This window comes from Arvicola amphibius, chromosome 2, assembly GCF_903992535.2.
Source record: "Arvicola amphibius chromosome 2, mArvAmp1.2, whole genome shotgun sequence".
NCBI classification, from domain to species: Eukaryota; Metazoa; Chordata; class Mammalia; order Rodentia; family Cricetidae; genus Arvicola; species Arvicola amphibius.
In genome coordinates this window covers 124,754,982-124,779,199 of record NC_052048.2, presented here as the reverse complement: position 1 = coordinate 124,779,199, position 24,218 = coordinate 124,754,982, and the positions used below count along the sequence as shown (strand labels likewise).

Sequence of the window (24,218 nt, the reverse complement as noted above, 5' to 3'; positions counted from 1 at the left end):
ATGTGCATATAAATTTGTATGTGTACATATATATTCATGAATCATAAATATTAACTTTAATGCAACTAACTTCATCATTATACAAAAGAACAACTAGGGTAGTATTGCCAACTTCTTTCATAGTCCTCTTGATTTAATTTTTTTTCATTCAAGTACTATAGTCTCAGCACTATGGTCTTAATTTTTGCAGCCTCTCACTTTAAATCACCCTACAGGTAGGAAGAGACCACCTGGAATATTATATAATCATTTACAACTTGATAATTGATTCAGAATAGAAATATCTGAGAGTACTGAGCATGAGTGGCCTAAAAATACACTAAAATTATTGGCCAAGTCTCATTTTCCATTTTATTTTATTTTATTCTTGCTAAAGGAATCTGCACAAAAAAAAATTAAGAAGAAGAACAGTGGGTTCCTAATTGTTGCTCTGGTCTTTAAATCAGTCTCCACACAAGTTGTGACCTCCAAAGAAACACTTTACTCAAGGAGCTATTAGGAAGGAAGGCTTTTTCCTGATAAATAATGCTCTACTTTTTCACCTATTTTTTCTCAAGGTGGCTTTTTATATAGGAAGAACAAGTTAATATAGGAAAGACTGAAGTTTATTCCTATTGTCTCATGTCTAATGGCCCACTTTTATCACCTTTCTTCCTCAAAGTAAGCACTTAGCCATTCTGTGATAATGTGAGATTACAGGCCAGTGATGCCAATACTAAATGCATTCCTCTTTATTTCATTTTTAACATAAAGAGTGGGGCATCATGTGTTTGCCTTAATCCTTGTGACATTGGCTTCATGGAGACCTTGTGAACTAAATGTATTCTTTCTGATTGTTTATGGAAAATGGTGAGATAGTGATTGACAACAGGCTGAAAAAAATGAATGAATAAATACATGATAGTTAGCTCGAGTTAGAGGAGAAAGGGGCGTTGAGGGGGGAGTTTGCTTTAGTTCTGTGACTACTATTCTGATGACAGAAAATAGTTTATATGTTTTACAGAACTGTGAATGTGTAAGAAAGAGAGAATGCTGGTGAAAAATCAGTGGATCCTAGCCCCTGAAATCTCAAAGTTTCAAACATGAGAAGAAAACGTCAGCAAATAGGAGTGGAGAGAGCGTTTTGTTGTCTTAGTCACTCGTTATTTAAAGAAGATCAAGGCTGCTGATGCCCTAATGGATGAGAATGTAACTCAAGACCCTCATAAATATATTATGATCTCATATGTGTTTTGACTTAGTTGATTTAGAGGGCATTGTTCTGGTGTCCTCCATCCCCTCTGACTCTGAAATTCTTTCTGCCTTGTCTTTCTCAGATTATCCTGAGCTCTGAAGGGAAGGATTTGATGGAAATCTCAGATTTAAACTCTCTGTGAGTGCAATGTAGGGCTGTGGGCCTCTGCATCCATTTCTGCTGTGGGACATTTGCACATTGTATGAATATGATGAATATGTATTGCTGTGATTTGTTTAATAAAGAGCTAAATGGTCAAAACCTAGGAAGGAGATATAGGAGGAAATTCCAAGCAGAAAGAAACAGGGAGGAGGAAGCTAGGTGTACAATTTCACCAGCAGACTTGAAGCAAATCAGGCATGCTGTACTAAGAAGAGGTAACTCAGCCTGTGGCAGAATGTAGGTGTGTTAGTTAAGGTATAAGAGTTAGTTGAGACAAGCCTAAGTTAAAGGCCAAGCTTTTATAATTAATAAAATTCTCTGTGTCATTATTTTGGGGTTGGTGATCCAAAAATAGTTTGACAAGAAATCTTGCTACAAGTTTCCACCTGCTGTCACAGAAGGACATCTCTCTGCTGATGACCAGATAAGGCACTGTTATTTTCTAATGAGACACAGAAAAGGAGTGGATCCAGAAGGCAAATGAGGTGAGGAGGAAATGGGAGGAGTCGAAGGAGAGAAAACTACAATCAGGATATATTGAATGGATCAAGATTTTCAATAAAAGGGAAAGAGTGACGAGAGAGAGAGAGAGAGAGAGAGAGAGAGAGAGACTCAGTGTTCAGATACTAACCTGGTTCAGAGAGAACAGATACATTTCTGGAGTTTACCAGTTAGTGAGACTCTTAAATATCTTCTCTTCTTTCCAGTTGTATTTGGACACTGGAGACATTACAAGCTTGATTACACTAAAAATGAAGAAAAAGCAGAGCAAGAAAAAAAATGAGGTAAGCACATGGCCACTTTTGAGTAAATTGTTGGGGTATCTATGTAGGAAACTGTACATGCCTGTTAACTATTTGTGTCTAGAAATTAGAAATCATTAGTTCTTTAGGCAGGACACTTGTGAATAGCGACTTGTGATAGGTGATTACATTCCCCCCTTAGAAATGAGTCCACCTCAGGTTTCATTCAGTGGAAAACTGAAAGGTAATAGAACACAACTAAATGTGGAAGGGATTGGCTGAAAGGCAAACTGAATTCTATATCTTCCACGAATCCTGCTTTACAATGCTTAATTCATATTATGATGAAGAAACATTTAATTTCATTTTCTACTTGTCTGGATCTTAGCTCCAAATGATGTTCCTGGATTATTATAGTTAAGTATCCACATTCTATTCTTTGTTCTCTGTTTTATCTTATATCATATGTGGTTCTTCAGAACCATGCTTCTCATTAATAGGCTATCCCCTCTTCATGTCTCCAATAGAATATAAATTCCTATGACAAAGATGGTAATGCCTTTTTATTGTTATTTGTAGTGATGAGCTGTGGGCAGGCCTGCTTTTCATCCCACCCAGCTCCCGCATAGCTAGCTTAGCCCCAGAAATAACAACACACAAACAGTATTCATTTAAACACTGCCTGGCCCATTAGCTCTAGCCTCTTAATGGCTAACTCTCACATTTTGATTAACCCATATTTAGTAATCTGTGTAGCACCACGAGGGGTGGCTTACCAGGAAGATTCTAGCCTGCTTCCATCTCAGAGAGGAGAGTCATGGTGACTGCTTGAGGCATCTGACTAACTTCCCTCCTTCCCAGCATTCTGTTCTGTATACTCCACTTATCTAAATCCTTCCCTATCAAAAAGCCAAGGCAGTTTCTTTATTAACTATTGAGAGTCCTCCATCAGTTATTAGATGACAAAGTGTCTGTTGCGTGGATGAGAAGAGTCTAGATGGAGAGAACTATTTGAAGGGTGTTTAACAATTTTCCACAGCACCCTCTGATGTATACATGCAGCAGAAAAAAATAATAACAAAAATAAACCAAAATACAGTTAATCGAGTGAAGTCAGTGCTTTGGACTTTTGCTTTGATATACTGCTGGGTGTCTTATATAATCCATACAGAAAAAAGCAAGCTTACAAAATGCATCCAGTTTTTTGTATGCTGGACTAGCTATGGCATAGAGATGCTAATCTAGATAGCGCTCATGGTTCCCGTGATGCAAATGAGGAAAGAAAATAAGATTAACATTTAATGGAATGCTGTAGAAGACAATAGAGAGATATGAGAAAGGAAATAATAGTCAAGCAGGGGATGTAGAAAAAAACATTACTACAAACCAAGACTTGTAACATCGCACTATGGCTCCACAAAGGGCTTTTATGCATGTTTCTAAAATGAAACTACAAGAAAAGTATCTTTAAAATCCCATTTTATGACTAAAGCCGAAATTTAATTCCCTTCAACTTATTTGTATAAAGTTGTCTTTATATACATGTATCATATTGTCCATTTATTATGGAATTAGGGATTATATATTATCAAGTCATGCTGGTTGTATCTGCTGTATCTTTTGACTGAAAGAGAAAGAAATGTATAATCTCATATTACAGAAAACATTTTATTTGGAAAATAAAGACTAACTAAGATTCTAACAATTAAATCAAACACAAATACTCACTGTATTATATACTGAAAGCCGAAAGTAAAATTGTAACTTCATATTTGCTCCTTCTACATCATGGGGTATGGCAAGTTGAGAGAAGAGTACTATAATGCCTATCCATCACCTATATTGAGGAAGGTGAGCAGAATAAAGACAACAGCAAGAACATCAGAAGGAAGCATTGACATGAAAGATCGCTTCATTCAGAATCTCCTCTATGGTCCAGATATGTTGCTCTTTGATGAGGGCTGATATCAACACAGACACAGATCCCAAAACAGCTCCGGGCCTCCCTGTGTGGCTGAAATAATGAAGACTTATTTCCATGTACTAGCACTTTCTCATAACAAGAAAACAATTGATGATCTGTGATAGAAATAACAAGCTAGCTGGAAATTCCATTAAGGAAATCAAAAATCAATGAAAATAAGTAAGTTATAAACAAAACGGTACATGTAACATAATCCATGTGATTAAAAACTCTCAGCTGATAACAGTGGGAGGAAACATGATTTAAGTGACTTAATTTCCTTGATTAAAGAAATAATACACATAAACAACTCTGTTGAACAAAGTTACATTTAAAAGATACTCTTCCTTTTTTGTGTATATGAGGAGTGTGTAATCATGTCCAACTTTCCCATGGGCTCTGGGAATTTGAACTTATATGTTCGTGGTATTTGGATTTCAATCCCTGTTTAAAATCATTGCAAGTGCTCATAGCTAGAAAAGCATATATTTCACTTTTGGGTCACCATCTGTATGTTGTCAGACCTTCCTCTACCTGAGACTTGCCTTTAAGTCTCGGCTCCAAAGAGTGATGTGCCTATCTGTCTTGTCTTCTGTATACTTGCTATTTATGCCATCCCAAAGACAGAGACTAGATTCCAGCTCTTCACTTATTGCAAGGACTCTGCTTCAGCCCCAAAGTTTGTGGAATACATTGGCCAATATTGTCCATCTTTATAACTTTTATTCTTGGCTTAAAATAAAATGAAGTAGGAAAGCTTTAAAAAGCAATTATTTTAAGCATCTAACACATCTCTTCCATTGTCACTTATGTGACATTATGATTTTCTAATGTGTGCTAGCAAGAATATTAGCAATGATAAAAGTAATGGAATCAGATTAAACTTAGAGACAGATAAGGCATACATGAAAAATTTAAGTAAATTCTGAAACACTGAAAATGTGTTTAATGGTAAAAGCAAAATGCTGTGGATCCCCGAGTGGCAGCAGTGGGCAGAAGGTCCCCAAAGTGATGGCAGGCGGCAGGCTGTGGATGCCAGAGCAGGCAGTCCCTGGCAGGGACTACGTAGTTTCCCAAGTGGCTGCAGTGGGTGACGAGGGGCAGTGAGTCCCAGGCATGGAGCCACGTGGGGGGTGAGAGACCTTGATGGGGCAGCCAGTCCCATGAGAAGAGACAGGCAGATGGGCACACCATGAGACCATACCAAAGGTCTCCAAAGGCAGCTGGTCCCAGGCAAGGAACCACGAGGCAGGTGACAGACAGAGACATGGAGAGGTACACCATGCAGAGTTGTTGGATATTTATTTAGTGGGTTATGGAAGGGAAGGGGAGAAGGGGAGATGGCAGAGAGCAATGGGTGCGGAGAAGAGAAGTGGGGAGAAGGGAGAGAGAGAAGCTGCCTTTGTGAGAGGGAGACAGAAAAGGGAAGGGACTCAGGCTGGAAGCTGAAGATCCGCTTGCCTTGGCAGAGGGACAAATGGGGTGGGGGGGGAGTGGGCATGTCTTTTCTCTTAAAGGTACAGAGCAGACCATTACAATGTGTACCACTAAACACTGCTCAGCATGACTTCACAGAAACTGGAGAGGAGAAAAATGATACGCTCATTTAAGGAGATTAAAAAATATCTATACTTCTTTAAAATGTAGGCTCAATAAATCACTAAGAAAATAAATACCTGAGTTCAGTTTGTAAGATGGCTCTAAAACAGGCATGGGTACAAATGGGTACAAATGACTGGTATCTTTAGGCCTTGGAAAAGGGTTTGTTATATCTCAAAATAATGATAAAAGTGTTAAATTTCCAACACATAAAAATGATTAATGTTCAATGCGTTGGAATTGCTGTTATAACCCTGACTTGCTTACTATCCATTGTATATATGTACTGAAATCCCATAGTATAATCCATAAAACACACCGATAATATATCTCAATGATGAAAAGAGGTCACAAGAGTAAGACAATGAGGGATTTGTAATAAAAAAATGAAGAAATAAAAGATAAGAGAGAAAGAAGCTAAGAGGGATGGGGAAGGAATGAGGGGGAGGAAGGAGAGAGCAGGGAGGGAGGAGACAAAGAAAGAGGAGCTAAAGGCATCACTTTTTAAGCCCAAACAATAGAACATTTTCAGTAGTGTTGCTTTCACGCTGTCTGGCAGCTTTAATACAAAGTTAAGCAATTAAACTTAAACTAGGTATATAAATTTCCCCAGAGAAACAAACCTTAAGACTGATCTGTCAAAAATAATAAAAATAGAACTTTGTCATTCAGTCAGCCAGGCCCCAAAGAAAGTTAAATTAAAGCAGCAGATGAGTGTGTTGCTTTCAGCTGAGAACGTTTCTGATGGTGCTAATTATCCCTTGAACATAGGCTTGGCTTGATCCTAAAAGACTGGAGGTAAGGCTGCCAGGCCCTGAGACTGTGTCTGTACAGGCCTCAGGAATCTACAGGGTTGAGTGGCTTCCTCCTTCCAACTTACTACAGGCCATTTACTGTGCTGAATAGCAGTGGAGTCCCAGAAAATATGTTCTGCCTCTGCCGTGATTACAAGTTTTCAGAAAGCACCTAGATACATCAGTTTCTCCTAAAATAATGCCCTGCTTTTTGACTTTGAATTATTGTTTGATAAGTGTCCTATTTAGGTATCTCTTGTTATAACCCTCATTCTCCCATGAATTTATTTGGAAAAGCAAACTCTCCAAGAAGATTCACATAACTGAGACTGTGCATTCAAGATTGTGAAGAGGTTGCATGTGTATGTGGGGGGGGGACAAAGCACCAAGGGGGTGGGCAACTAAATTAGAATAGCTTTTTTGAAGTTGTGTGGTTTTTTTTTTTTGTTTTTTTTTTTTAAGATTAGACACAGAAAGGAAAAAGCACATCAGAATTTCACTTGTGGGTATACCATGCTTTGTTTATCTCCATAAAAGAACTTCTACAAGTAAAATAGTGTCAATATGCCTGTACTAGAGTCGATGATTTTATCCTATTCCCAACCAATTATGATCACATGATAGGGATTGAGTGTCAAAGCTTGAAGTTGCCAGCAGATCTTATGAGTGCAGCCTTTATGCTAATTGTTTAACAATTCGGAAACTCTAAAATTAAAGGCTCAAAGTCTGAAAACTGCGCTGTAAGATTCCTGGCTTAGAGGTGCTCATATTCTGTTTCTACAGCTCAAGAGATGTTCTCCAAAATCACAAGATGACTCAGGCCCATTTGCTACCATGTTAAATGTGCTGCCACAGGCAGCTTGACATACTCTTTCACTGTTCTGCTTCACTTTGAAAGATTCTTCTTTTTCCCTTTTCCCCTGTATATCTGGGGCTGAAGGTCCTGTGTATCTATGTGAGTCTGTGTGCTTCTTATGTATGGATGTCAGAAGAGGCCATCAGATTCCTATGGGTAGAGTTTCAGGTGTTTGTGGGACCACTGCTTATTATATCATTGGCCATTCTGAACTCCAGCACTTACGAAATAGAGCACCAAGCACCCTTAACCAAGAAACAGAAATATCCACACCACTGAATTTACATGAGGGAAGGAAACCTTGTTGCAGGGACTAGTTTAATCCAGCTGTTATCTATACAATGATCTTTAATGTAGCTAACTCTTATTATCCTTATTGTTATGCTTATTTTACATATTTACAAATATGGAGATAAAATACTGCATCAGAGATAACTTCCTGTTCCATGGATAATACAGAGAGGGAGGGAAATTTAAATGTAAGTAGTCTGGTGCCTAGCAGTCAGTGGTTGAGAACTAAACAGTTATAATTTTACCTGTTGCATTATTCTTTCTCAATCTGTGTGACATCTATGGTTTAACTTTTGCTAAAATGATCTTCCTATGACACTTGTTTATTAGAGTTCTTTTCACTGAATCCTATGGTTTTTCTTTCTCTTTACTGCCTCACCCCACAATCAAGTTCCCAAAAAGTAGCCAACTTGATCTTTTAAGGAATAAGATCTTCTGCACTCTAAAACCCTGCAGAGTTCCTATCACTCTTTCAACAAAATCTGAATTCTTTAATCTAGTATTTGAAAACTACCCTCACACATTTATGTGTAAAGCCTCTATTTTCCAATTCTGTAGATAAATCCAATTACGTTTCTGAAATTGAATAGCTCGGCAGTCCCTAAAATGTTCTATGCTTCCTCACATTGCAGATTCGATCGTGCCATAGAAAAAATATAACACACATCTTTGTACCTTCTTGCTACACAGTAACACAATCGGATTAACTGATTCCTAATATATATGTATATATATATATATATATACATATATATATATACATATATATTAAATAGATGGATGGATGGATGGATGGATGGATGGATGGTTGGAGAGTACATGGATGCAGGCATGCATACATACTTCAGTCCATTTTGCTGCTGTGGTAGCTTTCTGTTTACAAGATTTAGCTTACTTTTTTGGATATATTTTAAGATTCTCTATTATTACAAATGTATTACAAAGTGAAAATAAAGCAAGACAAACCTTTATGAATAGAAGAAACAAAAGTGACATTTTCTGTTGGTAATTATGACAAGAGCCACACATCTACAGACATATATCCTTGTCTTATTTTGCAATAACAATATTATATATTAGCGACTTCAATAAAGTTAGTAGCTAGCAATTAAACACTCATGGGCACTGGAAACAAAATGCCAGGCATGAGCTGTTAAGCCATTGATCCTTAAGTGAAACCAGGTATTTGACAGATATGACTGTTATATTTCAGGAGGCTTTTGAAATTCAGACAAAGAAAGTCTGGATCTGACAGTAATAAAACTACATAATACAGAAATTGCTGCTGAAATATCAGAGCTTCTTATACTGTTGTGAAATATGTAGAAACCTTTAAATATTTCAATCAAGACAATATTTATAAGGAAAACTTTCGTTCAAATAACAAGTATATAAATAAATAGCAGCTAGATTTGTGGGCATGCAGATGAGAACGTGCGAAAGCTACAGTTGGAAACCCTAGAGGCAGCCCCACACTGGCACCCGACTCTTCTGTTGTATCGTTCTGAATGCTGTGACAGACACTTTGTCTAAACATGACACTGTTTCATCAGCTTCATGAGATTAAAGCTCCCTTTCAAACCCTGCTGCCAACACTGTTCAAATATGTCAGCAAAGTAGAAAATTTAATAAAAATCCCTGAGGGTGAGATGCCAATTAGGTCTGAAGATGCCAAGGTTTGCTCTTGGATTTGGCAAAACTGAGAGTCTACAGGGACTGACAGAGCAGCAGGCTGCACAGGTACTCCTTTATTCTCCAGTCCTGCCAACTTGGAGAACTTGTAAGTGTCCTCCTCTTTCTTCTCCTTGGAAGAAGTGGACCATGATGGGGTTGAGGCTAACGTGCTATGCATCGAAACAGGTACCTAGAAAGCGCTTTATGGCTTGCTCCTACCGAACAGGGCTCCAGAACATAAAATCACAAGCAGATTTGGACTATTTATTTTATTCAGTGTCTTTTACCAAAGGATTTGGTGTCACAATTGTCTGTTTCAACTTGCTCCGTGTGTGTATGTGTGTGTGTGTGTGTGTGTGTGTGTGTGTGTCCACAGCTCAATGGCTCCTCATCTCTTAAGACTTTAATCATTGGTTATTACCACATGGATATATTTGTGTAGGGTAGTTTTGTTATCTACATAAAAATTGAAAAAACTAATTATTATTTTTAAAACTTCATATTAAGTATGCAGAATAAAATTTACAACAACAATAAATAAAATATATGTGCATTTATTTAGGATTTTAGAACAAAACAATTTCTTGAAATACAAAATGATGGGACAACACACAGAGATAAAAAAATAGATTCCACTATAAATAATAAAGTCAATTTATTTCTAAAAGCTCTACACTCAAATTCCAAGCAAGTATTACAGAAGATGGCAAAGTGTCACTTGGACCACTTTTGCTGAGAAGTGGTTAATATCCAAACACAGAGACTGAATCTCATTTAATCAATAAGATTGCACAGGTCAATGTAAACATGGCATATGTAAAGTCATTTCACATAAGCAGAAAGTCATATAGAAATAAATATATGAACAATGTTCATTTTAGTGTTAAGTATAAGAGATTACAGAGACACGCTATCTCACACCCACACAAGTGAAAAAAATTATAAATTGCTAATTATAGGAGAAAATGAGAGATTATCAGTACTTCTATATACTGTTAGGAGAAATACTCTTTACAACATGTATTTTAGAAGGATTTTCACAATTTTGAGTAAAACCGAGAGTACTCTTAGCCAAGAAATTTGACATCTATATCTACAGAATTGAATGTACAGACTTGCCGAGCAATACTCAAGCTGCCATTGTTTGGAAACTTCATGGAAACCATGGAAACGCCTAGATTGTGAAATGAGTAGACAGTGATACAATCACTCTGTGATTCAAAAGAACAAATAAGGTAAACCTTTTTTGAGCCAGCATTGATAAACATATCTTTCTGAACCCTTACCTCTAATGGTACAAAATTAACATTAAAAAGAAAAGCAAACTGTAGTTTTGTGTAGTCACACTTGTGTTAGTTCCACAAATATGAACTGAAGTATTTCCATAAAATTTGTATTCATGTTTTCTTCTAGGAAGCCATTCTGGGGAAAGAATTTGAAGAAAAAAAATATAAGAATGCCACTTATTTTATTGTTGTTTTGCAACTAATTAATTAAGGCCAGTATGACAGTCTGTTTACCTTGGCAGATTGAGGAGGATTAGCAAAACAGTGTTATCCATATTTTTATGCTGATTCACTTCTTTCTAAAATCAAACAAAGGTGTGCATGCACGTGCACGACTGTATTATTTATACATGAGCTGTCTAATCTTAAAAATGGATTTCTTGATATGAAAGGAGTAATCAAAGATTAAAATTTCTTGCAAGTTGCCTTTAAAATGAATTAGAATTGGATGACAAGTTAGGTACAATTATTTTGAGATCCCAACTGTTTATGAGAATTTATCATAAAAACATGTCAGATTGGACATTGTTTGTTTGTTGCTTTGTGTTTGGATTTTGAAACAGTCTTATTTAGTAATGCAGGGTATCTTCCTTTCTTGGCAGTTTAGTACTGGGATCAGTGTGTTCTGCTATACCTGTCAAAGATGTAAAGAACTTAAAAAATTATTTTACTTAGCCATTCATTGCTTATTTTCTATCATGTACTGAGAAATGTGGATACAATTTGACTTAGAATGTACATGCTTCAAAAATAAAACTCAACTTATTAAAAAGGATGAGATATCAAGTATTCAAAGAACTACAACTCTCTTTGACCTATGGATTTGCAGCTACAGCATGATTCTTAGGCTGCTTTTGGATTTGTGGGCCCCAGGAAGGAACTGCATTGTGAGGAAATTGAGAATTTTCCATTTCATCATTTAAATATGGGCAAGCAATCAGACTTGGGATTACTCATCTGTCACTGCTCAGTGATTTTATTTGCTTTTTCCTACTCTGAGCCCTTTCAATTCCTCTCTGAACATCTTTGGGAAATATTACTGTGGTACTCAGTCAACCAGGAGAGCTTAACTAACAAAGAATTGGCTGGTTCTATTCAGAAATGAAATCCAGGGAGCTGCATCAGTGACCACAATGTGAACCAGTTAGCTAGAATGAATGGTGTCCCTGGGCTCATTTCCCGACTGGTCCAGGGATGGACATGGAATTTCATAGGCTTTTTGGGAGATAGTGAGTTTCAGTTCACAAGTTCTGTGAAAAAGTAACAAAGGGGAGAAATGATAAGTGAAGTGTTCTTCAAAATCTGGCTGTGCCTTTTTACCCATTCTTTTTAAATGCTGTTTTCTAAGTTTTGTTCATTTGCATCAGTGTGGTAGAAGTGAGTGAAAACAAGTGAAAGTATATGGTGACAAAAGGAATGAATTTAAGCACCGAATACAGAAAACAGAACACAAAGGTCGGATGCCTGGCATTGCTTCTCAACCCTGCTGACCATCCAGGTGGTGGTGAAGTTGTGGAGTGGTAGCCATCTTTTGTCCTAGAGGGTCCCAGACACACATCACGAGGAAGACTAATATTTCCTATTTCCTCTGGTCACACACCACCAGTTCATCTTAACTCATTCACTGGGCAACCAAGATAACTGTAAAGAAGATAGAGTAGGTAAAATTTAAGAAAAAGTGTAAATTTAGAGGGAAAAATATTTTAGAGCTTCCTATAGCCTTTCCTTGGTCATTCAGAAAGTAGCAGGCTGAGAATTAGCACAAAAATATAGAAATAAAATTATACTTGTAATTTATTATATAAAATCATCCTTGAGTTTCATAGTAATAGAGTGATAGGTATGATTTTTTTGTGGGTTTTGTGATGACATCTTAATCAGATATTTTAGAAAATATAAGTGATATTATTACATGATGGAAGAAAGAACAAAGTAAAAAAACCTACAAAGCATTGTCATTTCCATGGTTCTTAAGGTTCATGAAGGCTAATCTAAAATTTCTTCTTCTTCTTTTCTTGTGTTTGGGTATAATCACTAATTTAAATGCTATACATTTTACACTAATAAATATCTTCCAGTGTGAGACAGATAATATCAATGTCTTCATTATCTGTGCATAGACTGGTGGGGAAGGCACATGAACTAGAGAGAAGAGGGCCTACCTAACATAGTCCAGGAATTGTTTCAGCAATGCATAGGAAAAAAAATAAGCCACACATATTTATTAAGATAAAATATGCTGCTATGAATTTTATTTGAAGTATTCTGGGAAAGTTAGACTTAAATTGATGATAAAAACCAAATCCAAACAAAAATTTTTATTCATAATAATAAAAAGTGTAACATGGACTCTATAGACAAAATAATTGAAGAAATGATCTATATTGTAGTATACTGCATATTTTTTCAGTGTATAAATATTTTATTCAACATGTCCTTATTGTGCAACTCTCATAAACACCATAGGACAGGTTAACATGGAATTAGGAATAGAATGAAGACAAACTGGTGAGGATAAGTAGAGGAAGAATGTATTTAGATGCAGAAGCTTAAGGGTCATTAAACACCTTTCCAACTGGAAGGTTAAAAGTTAAAGGGAAATTCTTAATAGATATTCTGAGACCACAACTAGGTCCCCAGCACATTTAAATAGACTCTTTTTATTCTCATGAGACAGCAATATTTTCTACTTAAACCCAGGAATAGCCTTATGAGAATAGTATTTGCTAGAATAATAGGTCAAGTAAAATCCTGGTACAACAACAAGACTATTGAATGTCACTTTGACTTTTATTTTAATTTCACCTATGCTAGCAAACCAAAGAATTCTATGCCTTACTATTTGCATCAAGATCAGCTTTTATATCCAACCTACAAAGCACAAAGACTTTCTGCAGCTTAATTTCTTAGGTATGTTAAATTCTTCATTATTCTCTTGATCAAGAGTTCATTGTCAGTTTGACAGCTTACAAAATGTTCTACATTGGTCCAGCTCAGTGGCTTCTTAAAATCCTCATTAACTCCAAATCATCACTATCCCATTTCATAGGTACCTTTTATTTCACAAGAAAAACATTTCTTACCTTTTCACGAATGTGAGCTAATACATTTCCCAGACACCTTACTACTTCATGAATGGCTTTCATTTATCACCCAAAGACAGCATGCCAACACAATGCAAGGTCAAAAATTCTTTAACTCTCTACATTTAACCTAAGTACAAATTCAGGAAAATATGCATTACGTATCACCTTTTCATCAACACTGTGAAATCGGGTCATAGATTGCAGCGAGAATGGAATTGCCCAATGCAATGGTGCTTTATATTTTCAACACCTTCTCATTTCACAGCCTGACAACAATCCTATTATGGTGCTTCATAGTCCAAGACAGCACATTCCTGATAATTACTGAGATATGATTTTTCTCTTCGGTTCCAATTGATACACTGAGTTCAAGGATTCATTTCATTTCCGATTTCATGAGTAGCTATGTGATAGTTGGTGTTCACAACACCCTCAATGCTTTTACTCCTGGTTTGGTTCTTTTCATAATGACATTATTTTTATGATCTTGCGGCACTTTTAGAATGTAATTCCTCTCTCCTAATGTCTTTCTTAACTCATAGTTGCTGTTGTGTCAATACAGGAAAGAACAAATTGCAGAAAGGATTTTGTTTTACATTCTTGGATTTGATTTTTTTTTTCCAAACAGGCAGTTGTCTGTTTTGTTTTGTTTTTTAAAAAAAATCTGATCAACACATTTCTTCATCAACCATAATTACAAAACATTAAATTGTTTTGCTACCTCTCAATCTTTCCTAGCTTCAATTCTCATGTGGTGGGTTGTGTAAACTATTATATTTGAAATATGTACAGAGCTCAGAACTCACGAAAAATATTGCTTCAAAAATGACTTTTCATCATAATGCACCTTAGCATTGCACACTTATGATAATTTAACAGCGTATAGAGCTGCATACTAAATAATAAATGTTTTCATTATAGAAGAAAGGCCAAATACCATATTAAAGTGGATAGCATTCCCACAAGTAACCTGGCTCTGTAGAAAACTTAGATTTAAAGAAAGCTTCAGGCAAAAGTCTATAAAGAAAATAGCAGTGGTTGGAAGGCCAATTTACATTCTAATGTGGAGTTTAGGGAGACACTTCGAAAGCAGGTAGGAAAATCAGGAACTGATTGCATTCTTTGACAAGTTATATAATTAATCACAATCCTGTCTAAACCAAAAAGAGAGATGAAAGTAAACAAAATTAGGAAAATCGATTTTGATTCTCTCTTGACTTACTATGGGGAGGAAATGAACCTAGATAATGAATAGGAAAACTGTATTATCTGATATTGTTACTTTTGTAACAAGTGTTCCTTTTGTTGACTACATTTCTCCTCTGTATTCTCCCACATTGTCTCACTTAGATAAACCATGAAAGCAATAAGTAAATATTATCCTTTTATCTTAATGTTTAGATTCCACTGGGATCACTGCATCCATAAAAATCTTACTGGCTTTACAATAATCTACAGATGGCCATATTAATAAAAACAATTGTAGAGGAGGTACCATCTTACTGCTATTTCCTGTGGTTAAATTGGACTATATGCATAGTTTTCAGTCATTCATGTATTCATAGGCAAAATAAAATAATTTTATTTTAATAAATAATACCTTGTGAAGCTCTTGTTTTCTTTTACACATCTAAGTTGTCCATTGTTTATCAAATAGTAATTTTTTTTTCTGGCTACCATTTAAATCAAACAACCGCTCTGAAGGTTTCCCAAACCAGCCTCTTCTACAAAATCCTATTTGTATGATCTTTTTGGCAACTACCATTTTTTAAAAGTCTTCATTTACATGAATGTGGCATCCAAATATCTGCTTCAACACCTGCATTCCCAGCATGGGGCAACAATTCTCTCTTTCTAATGGAATTCAAAAGGAGAGTATTATTTTGAATTGATGTTGGAGTCACACTTACTTTTGATACTTCACTGCTCACAGTACAATTTATGGTTCCTTTCTGTTTTGAGATCCAAGAGTTCCCAAATCTGTAGGGCTTCCATAGCAGGAACAGAGGACTTGATCCATACATACTATCATCAAAGGCTAGGACTAAATTAAAATCCACAAAATCAGAGACAACACAGACTTGTCAGATTTATATAGAGATAAAGAGATACTAGAAATGGTAATTACAATAAAAAATACTTATTCCTTTTTGTTCGCAGGACTATTATATGCCTCCCAATGGCTCCTTCTAAGAATCTAGTATATATGAAATTGATACTTTTCCTTACATAAGATAAGATTTTAATAGAGGTATAGATTTGATTCATATTAATGTTGAAAAGTAAAGTTTTATTCACTTGCTATAAAAATAATAATTATTTCAGATTATAAAAAATGAATAATTTTAGTAAGATAACCTTGATAAGATTCCATATTTGCATTTTTAATGTTTATCAGTGTTACCACTTTGTAAATTGTTATTAATAATGATCACATGCAGTTGGTAACAACAGTCAGATAGCAATGGGGATTATAGTATATATGGACCCACTACCAAAAATGAATATATTATCTCTATCCACATAGATATCTTCTGCCAAGCACTAGCTGAGTAGAATTAGCTGCGGTGTAGTACAGAAATCATATAGGTGAAGGAACATTTAGGTATAGGCTAACATCCACCACAAATCTGGTACCAGAGAGTATTCAGTGGCCTAGAATACTCTTGTCAAATGTTTCTGCTGACCTTGTAAACATCAGACATCATTCCAAACTTTTAAATCTATCCTTTTTAGACAGTGCCTTCTATGTTAGACACCATTAAATCTGTGATGTGAGTTAAGAACTTCTAGTTGTTATAATTTTACTTTTGAAGATTCTGAAACAGAATTGAATTGTATATGTTTTTGGCTTGTTTGTTTCTTTAGTGGTTCCATTTCCTGCAGTGTTACATTGAAACCCTTTCCAGCATGGGGCCTCATTTAGAGTTATTTGGTTTTCTTGATTTTTTTGTAATGGTTTGATCTGCAGCTAATATAATTATTCGAAACCTCCACAATTGACCCTTAAATGAAGCCTATACTTTTGTGTACGCCAGGCCTCAGGCTAACATATCTCATTTGCATTGTTCAGAACTTAAATCGTTTTAGTTCTTCTTATTTGCTTCATTCAGCGTTTTAAAAGCCTCCAGATTCTGACTGCCACCAGTTCCTCTACCTGAGCAAGTTTATTATTGGAACTCGAGGATATTTCTATTTACTAGCTATATCAGGAACTGAAATACAGCATATTCTAATAAAAAAGAAGTATGCAGAAAAACTTCTCTTGTAGCCCACTCTTTGGGCTGCTGGTTCACTCATAGAAACACTGTGTCCATATGTTTAAAACTTTATTAATAATGATGGTTGTGAATTCTTTGGATGTGTTTCAGGGGGCTGGTTATAATTCAGGGGCTGGATAAATGGCTCAGCAGTTAAGAGCGCTTATTGCTCCTGCACAGAAGCCGGGTTTGGTTCTCATCATCCACATAACCACTTACAATAACCTGCAGATCCAATTCTAGGAAATCTAATGCCCTCTTCTGGCTTCCAAGGGCTCTTTCACATTTGGAGCACTAAACTCATGCAAGCAAACATACATGCAAATACATACATACATACATACATACATACATATTTTTTTAAGAACTGTGGCTCTGTGCTCTAAGATTGTGGCTCTTTCCCTGTATACGTTTCTAATCAATATGTATGGATTCATCCTATATGATATTTTGTGGGGAGAATTAGGTCATTTGTTCTAATGGAATCTTGCACAGTTTTCAGCACACCAGTCCTCATGTCTGAGCCATGTTCAGTTGGGGAAGGTAAATTGGACATAGAAAGGATGCAAAGCCTTCCAGTTAGAAAATTAGTACTCTGAAGATGCAGTTCACTTATCAGTGTGGAAGAAGAAATAACACATCAAAGTAAATTCAAAGAACACTTTACAAATATGCATATAAACATATATATCTGTATCACAATACAAATCAATCATGTTATATTTTATACACAACCAACTCTGTTAGTTTGGAGAAACTGTGTAAGAGGTGATGAAGATGATGAAGAGAGGATCAGTGCAGATGTAAGTGACCAAATGCACTGAGTTTGTAAAAATTGCAAGGCTATGTCCTTCAACAGATAAATGGGTAATGAAAATGCAGTGTGTATGCACAATGAAATAATATGCAGCTACAGAGAAAAATAAAATCATGAAAAGTGAGTAGACCTAGACAAGACTATATTAAGTAAGGTAACTCACACTCAGAAAGACAAATATCACATTTTCTTTCTCATCTGATGGGCCTAGCTCAGGTACAAGTGTAGCTACCACTCATCATCAAAGAAACCTCTCTTTATATCAAACACAGAAAGCCTCGGAAGAACAGAACAGGACATACTGCAGAAATCAAGTTATCATTGGAGCCTAGCCTCAGTAGATACATCTGCATCATAACACCTGCGTCCATGGCTCAGGGAACATTTTGGCAGAGTGCATGGGAAAACTACAAGAGCCAGAACACTAGGAAGTCACTATAAAGCAATTTTTCCTAGTCTTGGTTGCACAAACTGGAAAAAAAGCAATGACAATATCAACAGGCATGTTAACATTAAAGGGAAAATTTTTCAGTTCCAAATCCTAGATAAAGAACGAGAGGCAGATAATGAGTTCTGGAGAATTAGCCTCTCCCAATCCTTATTGGATTTCCAGTGCTGAGTGGTGAGCCCTGAAACCATATACACACCATCAACAAAACCAGACTCAGATAGTTGTATTTATGCAGATTTTTCACACATATACAGACACATATATTTATGTAACAATAATAACCAATGAAAAAGAGGTTATTTTCTTGACTGGGGCACAGGTGAGGTTGGAAGAAAGGTAATTAGGAGGGCTGGAAGGAAGAAAAAGGAAGAGAGAAAGTGATGTAATTTGATTTCAGATAAAGTTAGATTAAAAACAAAATGCATTCAAGATTATTTTGAAGACTGCAGGAAAAGTTTCTATTTTGCTTGCTTGTTTTTTATGTCTGAATCCAGAGGTTTTATTACAGGCTATTGTAGCTATTACAGGATATTGAGGACCTTTAGAGTACTTACAACTGTATTTCGTAGTCAATGAGTTGACACTGGAAAATCTTGAGGAAGAAGGTCGTGATATCCATCCTATATTTTAAGAGAAGGCAAACTGATTGTGAGAATATACCGCTAGAGAAAATTGGGTGTAATGGAGTAGAATAAATATAACATTTGTACAATAAATAAAACAAAAGCTGAAAATAGAATTATTATGTAAAAGCCTGAGGAGGTGACTTTAGCAGGAAGAATATTTATGGCCCAAGCATGAGAACTAGGGTTCTGATCTGCAGGATCTATATGAGTGCTATCGGGGTATGGTGGCCTGCCCACATTAGCAGTATGTGAGCCAGGGGATCCCCAGGACAAGATAATTACCTATACTACCTATAGGGAGCTTAAGGAGAGAATCTGGCCCCAATGTACAAGTTGAACTGTGATGCAAGAAGACACCTTACATCAAGTTTGGGCCCCAGCATAAAAATAGAGAAGTCGACCAATGGAATCGAATAGAAGACCCAGATCTTAACCCACAAACCTATGAACACCTGATTTTTGATAAAGGAGCTAAAAGCACACAATGGAAGAAAGAAAGCATCTTCAACAAATGGTGCTGGCATAACTGGATGTTAACCTGTAGAAGAATGAAAGTAGATCCGTGTCTATCACCATGCACAAAACTCAAGTCCAAATAGATTAAAGACCTCAATATCAATCTGAACACACTGAACCTGTTAGAGGAGAAAGTGGGAAGTACTCTACAACCTAAGACCGCTTCCTACGTATAGCCCCAGCAGCACAGACATTAAGGGCATCATTGAATAAATGGGACCTCCTGAAGCTGAGCAGCTTCTGTAAAGCAAAGGACACTGTCACTGTAAGACAAAAAGGCAGCCTACTGACTGGGAAAAGATCTTCACCAACCCCGCAACAGACAAAGGTCTGATCTCCAAAATATATAAGGAACTCAAGAGACTAGACTTTAAAATGCTAATGAACCCATTTAAAAAATGGGGCACTGAACTGAACAGAGAATTCTCAACAGAAGAAGTTCGAATGGCCAAAAGACACTTAAGGGTATGCTCAACCTCCTTAGCAATCAGGGAAATGCAAATCAAAACAACGTTGAGATACCATCTTACACCTGTCAGATTGGCTAAAATCAAAAACATCAATGATAGCCTTTGCTGGAGAGAATGTGGAGTAAGGGGTACACTCATCTATTTCTGGTGGGAATGCAAACTTGTGCAACCACTTTGGAAAGCAGTGTGGAGGTTTCTCAGGAAATTTGTGATCAACCTACCCCAGGACCGAGCAAGCCCACTCTTGGGAATTTACCCAAGAGATGCCCAATCACATTACAAAAGCATTTGCTCAACTATGTTTATAGCAGCATTATTTGTAATAGCCAGAACCTGGAAACAACCTAGATGCCCTTCAGTGGAAGAATGGATGAAGAAAGTGTGGAATATATACATATTAGAGTACTACTCGGCAGTAAAAAACAATGGCATCTTGAATTTTGCATGCAAATGGATGGAAATAGAAAACACCATCCTGAGTGAGGTAACCCAGGCCCAAAAAGATGAACATGGGATGTACTCACTCATAATTGGTTTCTAGCCATAAATAAAGGACATCGAGCCTATAATTCGTAAAAAATCCTAGAGAAGCTATATATGAAGGTGAACCCAAAGAAAAACATATAGTTATCCTCCTGGATACTGGAAGTAGACAAGATTGCCGGACAAAAAATGGGAACATGGGGGTGGGGTGGGATGGGGGGAGGGGGGAATGTGGAGAGAAAAGTGTGAAGTGGAGGATGGGAAGAGCTCGGGGGAATAGGATGGTTGGGATATAGGAAAAGTGGATATGGGAACAAGGCATTATATATCTTAGTTAAGGGAGCCATTCTAGGGTTGGCAGAGACTTGACTCTAGAGGGGTTCCCAGGTGTCCAGGAATATACCCCCAGCTAGGTCCTTGGGCAGCTGAGGAGAGGGTGCCAGAAATGTACAGATCCTATTGCCATACTCATGAATATTTTGCATATCACCATAGAACCTTCACCTGGCACTGGATGGAGAAAATGACAGAGCCCCACATAGGAGCACCGGACTGAGATCCCAAGGTCCCGATGAGGAGCAAAAGGAGGGAGATTATGAGCAAGGAAGTCAGGACCGTGAAGAGTGCGTTTACCCATTGAGACGGTGGGACAGATCTAACGGGAGACCACCAAGTCCAGTTGGAATGGGACTGATGGAACAGACGACCAAACCGGACTCTCTGAATGTGGCTGACGTCGGAGGAGGACTGAGAAACCAAGGACAACGGCAATGAACATGAACTCTACAGCATGGACGGGCTCACTGTGTGCCGTGTCAGTTTGGTTGCTCACCTTCCTGGACTTAGGGGGAGCTGGGAGGACCTTGGACTTAACATAGTGAAGGGAACCCTGATGGCTCTTTGGCCTAGAGAAGGAGGGAGTGGGGTTATGGGTGGAAGGGAGGGGAGGGAAGGAAAGAAGAGATGGAAATCTTTAATAAAAAAAAGATAAAATAGATACAAATATTATAACTAAAAAAAAAAAAAAAGATTGGGCCCCAGATGCACATGCACACACTTGCATGTCCCAAAACATTCACCTTCATACATTTGAACACACTCACACGCACGTGCATGTGCATAAACACACACACACACACACATGCACATCATAATGCTACACTCAAATAATATAAAGTAGGTATAGTTAGTGAGTTGTTGAATAAAAATATGACAATAGCAAAGAAGGAGAGGATCAAATGTGGCTCTGAAGGTACCAACACATATACTGAGAAATTGGAAAGGCATAAAGCAATCAATTTGGTAGACAAAATTACCTAATTTCAAGTTCTGGGGCCTATTGAAATTAGACAGTGTAAAATTAGACTCGAATAGAGTGCAGGTCTGGTTTGAACAGAAATGAGGAAAATGGATAATGGGAAACTGTCTGTGGATGTGAGTAATCATTCATGTCATGGAAGCAACTGCTCTTGAGTATGGAAGACTATCTTTCCAAATTACCTTCACTTAAAAATTGAATACAAATTAACTCACAATGAACCATCTAATAAGGCACATGACGTGTGGCTATTTTCATCAAATGAAAACTTACCTCCTCATTTCCTTTCATTCAATTGATAAATCCTTACAAATTCTAAGTCTATAATACTAAATAGAACATGATTAAAATGATGAAAAACTTCTGTTTTGATGTCTGATGTATTCTGCTTCAGTGAGCCCCAAAGCAAAACATTCTTCTGGTTCTCTGTTCAAGCAAGAAGTTAAAATGCATAGTTAAAACAATCAATATAAAAAGAAGTTAAGGAGCTGTCAAAGCAGTTGGAGAATATGCATTTTTCTTCAAAGCTGTGTATTTGCTCCCGAAAAATTTCTTCCTCTCAATTCTAATACTGATCTTTTACTACTAATCTTTACATGTGTAGTGCATGGTTTTTAGTTGAGGAGAATTCAGAGTCATACCAGATGAATCTCAGTCCACAAGAAATAAAGTGGACAGGGGAAGGGTAGGCATTGTGTGCATTTCCCACTTGATGGAAATTCAACTTTATTACAGTATTCACATTGCTTTATATAACTAGTCAAAAACAAACAAAATCACAGCAAAAAGTAAGGAAAGTGGGAACAAAGTCTCTACCCTAACCAAAGAGCTATCTGCCATTGTTAACTGCCAGGAAGGAGGAAACCCGTTTTCTTCAATGGAGTGACCCTGGCTGTATCAAAGACACTTTGGGACAAAGGGCTCAGCAACAATTGCTGGACATGAAACAGATCGCTTCTGCTTTGGTTTGTGTTTGTGTATATTTGTTTATTTGTTTTTAAGAAAGCAAAAGACCATGAACTTGGGTTAATGGGACTCTGGGAAGAGCTGGGAAAGGAGAAAGAATATGATCAAAACATACCAAATGATAATATTTCAAAAGGAAACTGAAAGCACAAAACATATTTTTTTAAAAAAATATGTTCTTATTACTACACTTTATATAATACAGTCATTTTTTAGGAGAGACTGTTTTATCACAGAACTACAGGAATTATGGCTTTCATAGTCTTTCTGTCCTTTCTTCTGTGAGAAAAGAAAACAAAACAAACAAAAATACAGACAAGGTTTACTTAAATTATTTTGCATACATATATGTATGTATATATGAATACATGTTTTATTATAGTTATAAAAACGAAATTATAAGTTTGAGAATGGGAAGGGCTTGTTGGATTTGGAAGAGGGTATTTGTGAGGGGTTGAAGGGAGGAAAGGGATGAAGAAAAGAGATGTAATTCCAATTTCTTTGAAATGAATTTAAATAATATGACAAAATGTTCAAAATTTGTGCAAAGATATGGCACATATACATTAAATAACTAGTGAGAATAGATTTAATCATATTCTTGAAAGTATTAATTACATTCTCTGTAAATTTTGGTAGAACAACTTTATTTTGATAGATCATGTTTTAAACTCCCTAATGATCAAATGACTTTAACTATATCTAAGCCTTATTAAAACAGAAAAATGCTAGCAATTCCTTAGTTGTAATTTTTGATCACTATGTTTGATGTGATTTTTAAAACAGTGGATTATAAAAGCAGAAAAGATTAAAATAATTTGCTGATAATGATGGAAAAATAGTGAATATTTTAAGCCTCACATTTATTCCTTAGATCAGCTTGGACATAAGGACTTCAATGTGTGTGTTGTCACTCAAATGAAAAAGGGTCGGTATTAGATAAAGAACACTTGTGATAAATAAGAATCTATTAATCACATTCCTCACCAAATTGTAATTTTTTTGGCAGCTGCTTTGGGTTGTGAAGGCACACATTTCAGTGACACCAGGAATAGTTTTCAAACACTGGAAACTACATGGCAATTCAAACCTAATCTGGAGGAAAGGAGATGTCAAGAGGCTGGGATTCAAGGGAAATGCATCAAATTGATAAATAAGAAGAGAGGAAAGACAGTGGCAACAGGAGGGTGAGAAGTGTTCATAGAGCATTGTTATTCATTTACTAACTCCTTGTGATGTTAGTTAAATAGTATCTAAGATTCATTGAAGCTCTCCAAATCCTGTCTCTCTAATGAAATTGCAATGCATAAAACAAAACAAAACAACAAACAAACAAACAAAAATAACACAAGCAACAAACAGAATCCTGTGGAAAAGCTTCAAGAAATAAGAACAATTACAGTTTAATTCAGTCTTGGACCATTAATACCCCTCCTGAGGAAGTAAAACATTACTCTTTTTTACCTTGACAGTTTTCAGAGAGACATTTTTAAACTGCTACTGTGGAAATAATAGAGAACATAGCAATATTAAGAACTTTATTATTTCATTGACAACACTAATTCTGGTTGTAGAATTTTATAATGATGAAGGAGTGTTTCCCTTATACTTTAGATACTACTT

The 24,218-nt window shown here is 36.4% G+C and overlaps 1 long non-coding RNA gene across 1 annotated transcript; it reads left to right on the top strand.

Moving 5' to 3' along the window:
• The first annotated feature begins 1,477 nt into the window (after nucleotides 1–1,477).
• On the top strand, nucleotides 1,478–23,776 carry LOC119808352. The gene is made up of 3 exons (XR_005284422.1): nucleotides 1,478–1,881; nucleotides 2,104–2,181; nucleotides 23,605–23,776. It is a non-coding gene; the product is annotated as an uncharacterized LOC119808352 (long non-coding RNA).
• The last annotated feature ends 442 nt before the right edge of the window (nucleotides 23,777–24,218 follow it).